The following is a 5000-nucleotide window of genomic DNA, read 5'->3' as shown; positions in this document are numbered from 1 at the left end:
GTAATCGCTGACAGCACGAAGGATGTCACGCGACTAGTTAGCAGGCTAGAGTCTCGTTCGTTATCGGAATTAACCAGACAAATCGCTCCACCAACTAAGAACGGCCATGCACCACCACCCACCGAATCAAGAAAGAGCTATCAATCTGTCAATCCTTCCGGTGTCCGGGCCTGGTGAGGTTTCCCGTGTTGAGTCAAATTAAGCCGCAGGCTCCACTCCTGGTGGTGCCCTTCCGTCAATTCCTTTAAGTTTCAGCTTTGCAACCATACTTCCCCCGGAACCCAAAAGCTTTGGTTTCCCGGAGGCTGCCCGCCGAGTCATCGGAGGAACTGCGGCGGATCGCTGGCTGGCATCGTTTATGGTTAGAACTAGGGCGGTATCTGATCGCCTTCGAACCTCTAACTTTCGTTCTTGATTAATGAAAACATACTTGGCAAATGCTTTCGCTTCTGTTCGTCTTGCGACGATCCAAGAATTTCACCTCTAACGTCGCAATACGAATGCCCCCGCCTGTCCCTATTAATCATTACCTCGGGTTCCGAAAACCAACAAAATAGAACCGAGGTCCTATTCCATTATTCCATGCACACAGTATTCAGGCGGGCTTGCCTGCTTTAAGCACTCTAATTTGTTCAAAGTAAACGTGCCGGCCCACCGAGACACTCAATAAAGAGCACCCTGGTAGGATTTCAACGGGGTCCGCCTCGGGACGCACGAGCACGCACGAGGCGGTCGCACGCCTTCAGCTCGCCCCACCGGCAGGACGTCCCACGATACATGCCAGTTAAACACCGACGGGCGGTGAACCAACAGCGTGGGACACAAATCCAACTACGAGCTTTTTAACCGCAACAACTTTAATATACGCTATTGGAGCTGGAATTACCGCGGCTGCTGGCACCAGACTTGCCCTCCAATAGATACTCGTTAAAGGATTTAAAGTGTACTCATTCCGATTACGGGGCCTCGGATGAGTCCCGTATCGTTATTTTTCGTCACTACCTCCCCGTGCCGGGAGTGGGTAATTTGCGCGCCTGCTGCCTTCCTTGGATGTGGTAGCCGTTTCTCAGGCTCCCTCTCCGGAATCGAACCCTGATTCCCCGTTACCCGTTACAACCATGGTAGGCGCAGAACCTACCATCGACAGTTGATAAGGCAGACATTTGAAAGATGCGTCGCCGGTACGAGGACCGTGCGATCAGCCCAAAGTTATTCAGAGTCACCAAGGCAAACGGACCGGACGAGCCGACCGATTGGTTTTGATCTAATAAAAGCGTCCCTTCCATCTCTGGTCGGGACTCTGTTTGCATGTATTAGCTCTAGAATTACCACAGTTATCCAAGTAACGTGGGTACGATCTAAGGAACCATAACTGATTTAATGAGCCATTCGCGGTTTCACCTTAATGCGGCTTGTACTGAGACATGCATGGCTTAATCTTTGAGACAAGCATATGACTACTGGCAGGATCAACCAGGGAGCTGCGTCAACTAGAGCTGAGCAGCCGGCCGCCCGGGAGTGTGTCCCGGGGGCCCGCGCGAACACGCAAGCGTCCGCTCAATCATTCTGCAAACAGGAGGAGGCTGAGCTCCCCTGCACAATACACCTCGAAACCCTCTCAGGTCCCGGCGGCGCGCAGCGCCGTCCCAAGTACTTGGTCGGGTTCGAGAGAGGCGCAATCGCCCGGAGTTAGGCGAGTAGACGCTTTCGGTGCGACCACCCGTGCTCCCAACTGAGCTTGCCGCTGCCGACAGAGGCCCGGGAGCGTGCTGTCGTGGCATTGCCGGCGGGAGACAACACGCGCCACCTACGGTGACCGGCAGCTCCAACGCCAGCGCCACAGAAGGACAAAAGCCCCACTTGGGTGCCGAAGCGAACTCTCCCAGCACAGCGCACGCGCCAACACATCCGCACAGCTGCGATACAAACCACCAGCGAGAACCGCTGGGGCGACCGAGCAGCAGACGGCGTCGCGGCGCCGAGCGCCGGGCGGCGGCGCATCCTCAACGCACACAGTCCTCAATCGGACCAGCACACTGAAGATGTCCACCGCGCTTCGCACCGGGCCCGCGAGGACCTACTTTGGCCGCACGGCGCCGCGCGCAGGGTGCGCCGGCGCGCAGCTGCGACGCCTGCCGCGTCCGTCGGCCGGCGCGCCTGCCACTGGCCGCCCCCACCAGCCGGCTGTAGCGCGTGCGCCCACGCACCGCGCGGCCAGCACGCCGGGAGGCGCCCCCTCACCGGCCGGGGACGGTCCCACCCAGCCACCGCCGCGTATCGCTTCACACCCAGATGCCGTTCAGTTTCGTCGGCATGGTGGGTATCGCTGGAACAACCGGTTAGTACCTCAACCTATCGTCGCCATCACCGATTCACCCCTAGCGAGAACAACCGCACCACAACAGGTTACCATTTGTTCATTTGCGTAACTTCACCAGAAAACGCAGGCGTCCATCGCCATTTGCAACTTCAACGATTATTGCATGCCTGTGTCAGGTGTCACGCCACACTACGTCTGCCCACATACACGCAACAAAATGTGCACGCCTAGACAATACGTGGAAGGTGGCCCCCGTACGTATGCGATGTCCATTGCTCGAACGACTGTCAACCGGCCTCTGTAGCATGTCGCAGATATGGAACGCGGTGCACCATGCCATCACGGTGTGTGAGGAGAGACGACTAGGTCCGAATACATCAACAGACAGCTCATGCTGATCGCCATCCACGGCGTCCGTTCCTCCCACACGTCTCTATGGCGTACCACACTGCAATCCAGCTCTCATAGGGAGACGACACGTAGCTGCGTGCACAATATTTGCACTGTATGGTCCGCCGTTTTTGGGCGCAGTCGTTGTGCGGTCACACATGTGCCACGATGTATCATTCAGTACATAAGGACGAATGTGCAGTACAGATTGTGGTTCACGCGTACGACATCAGCGGACAGTTGACACAGGCCGCACCACAACGTAGCCTGAGTACGTCGCATGCGAAGGGCATTGAACATGCAAACTTCTCACCAACCAGCTTGCGAAGGCAGGGGGCAAGGTGGGGACGTGGGGAGGGGCGGCATGTACGTCCTGCTGCCATCCACATTACAGTGTACAGCAGGAGCATGTGGAAAGTGAGCAAGACTTGCAAGGTGTTTAACATGAAGCGATACACAGGGGTGCGGGCAGTGCGAGTAGCGAACTATATTGCGAGGGTTGCGGGTGGGCAACACTACAGTAATTGAACGAGTCGTATAACAATTACAGAGCAGGTTTAGGCGACAACGTGGGTTACGTTAAGGCGACAACATGGGTTAGGTTAAGGCACAACATGGGTTAGGTTAAGGCACAACATGGGTTAGGTTAAGGCACAACATGGGTAGGTTAAGGCACAACATGGGTTAGGTTAAGGCACAACATGGGTTAGGTTAAGGCACAACATGGGTTAGGTTAAGGCACAACATGGGTTAGGTTGAGGCACAACATGGGTTAGGTTAAGGCACAACATGGGTTAGGTTGAGGCACAACATGGGTTAGGTTGAGGCACAACATGGGTTAGGTTGAGGCACAACATGGGTTAGGTTAAGGTACAACATGGGTTAGGTTAAGGTACAACATGGGTTAGGTTAAGGTACAACATGGGTTAGGTTAAGGTACAACATGGGTTAGGTTAAGGTACAACATGGGTTAGGTTAAGGTACAACATAGGTTAGGTTAAGGTACAACATAGGTTAGGTTAAGGTACAACATAGGTTAGGTTAAGGTACAACATAGGTTAGGTTAAGGTACAACATAGGTTAGGTTAAGGTACAACATAGGTTAGGTTAAGGTACAACATAGGTTAGGTTAAGGTACAACATAGGTTAGGTTAAGGTACAACATAGGTTAGGTTAGGTTAGGTTAGGTTACACGTTGTTGTACGGAAAGGTGTAGGGGGGGGGGGGCGGGGGCGGCAGGTTCGTTGATAGTGATTATAGTAAGTGAATGCTTGTGACATGATCAGATTTGTCACGTCAGGATGCACCTTTGGCTTATTAGAGGCGGCGCTCCAATTCTATGCTTGTGTGAGACCTGTGTCTTTGACTCATGTCATTGTTTGTGCGCTGTGACAGGAGGTACTATTGTGATGTTGGGTGCACCGTTGTATAGGACATGTGTGGGTGTTGGTGCCTGGTCTGCGCAATGGTGGATGTCGAAAGGCTGGGATATTGTATTTTCCGCACGGACCTCCTGGTCTGGTTGTGATAGTGTGGATTGTGTAATGTGGCGGAGAAGATGCACTGGATGTTGTTCCATGCTGGTGCTTACATATTGTATGTGCGCCTGTTAGAAGCAGAGAGTGGTGCGTGATCAGAGTGTCTGGCTGACGTGTGGTTCCCATTTTGGGCAGACTCTTTCAGCATGTATACGGACAGTTGTGTATATTTGCTGTAGTTTGATGGCTCTGCATTGATTACTAATCAGCGCCGTGTGTACGGGTAATCTGGTTCCAGTCCAAAATGTTCCATCTGTGTACATTAGTGACAAAGACTCCCCCCATGCAGTGGGGCTCGGTCTGTTATAACTCTTCCGCGTAATATATTTGCCCCACGTTTTTGCGACTGCGAGTGCGAGTGCAACGCGCATGGGGACCGACATGCTGATGGCTCGGTATCGGACGCCGTACAGTGAGCAACGCGATCGCGTCTCTCGCTCGTAAGTGGTACAGGTCGCGGCTCATGTATACGGACAGCGGGAATGTCGCATATTGGAAATAACTCTTCATGAAACGCAAGTTATAGGGGTGGATTGCACTTTACGAGTGCGGGAAACGTCCGCCGTTCATCCGCTGGAGGTGCGAGTTTGGCGGTTGGGGTGGTGCACGAACGGGTGCGGGTGGCGTCATTGCCGGTCCACGGCTTCGTGCGGCAGAGCCACTGGAGATTGGGTGCTATGGTCGACAGAGGCTGCAGCCTTTGTGGGTGGCGTCGAAAGGCGGCCACTGTGGCGCCATCGCTGTCTTAGTCG

The 5000-nt window shown here is 54.0% G+C and overlaps 1 non-coding gene across 1 annotated transcript in view; it reads right to left on the bottom strand.

The window, feature by feature from the left end:
* LOC124761951 overlaps positions 1–1480 on the bottom strand; it is a 1909-nt gene extending 429 nt beyond the window's left edge. The window contains exon 1 of the ribosomal RNA XR_007012462.1: positions 1–1480. This exon is cut by the window's left edge and continues 429 nt beyond it. This is a non-coding gene — a ribosomal RNA (small subunit ribosomal RNA).
* Positions 1481–5000: the final 3520 nt, after the last annotated feature.

Source organism: Schistocerca piceifrons, unplaced genomic scaffold (assembly GCF_021461385.2).
Source record: "Schistocerca piceifrons isolate TAMUIC-IGC-003096 unplaced genomic scaffold, iqSchPice1.1 HiC_scaffold_589, whole genome shotgun sequence".
Classification (NCBI taxonomy): Eukaryota; Metazoa; Arthropoda; class Insecta; order Orthoptera; family Acrididae; genus Schistocerca; species Schistocerca piceifrons.
The sequence above is the reverse complement of the archived record's forward strand: the minus strand, read 5'-3'. Positions and strand labels throughout refer to the sequence as shown.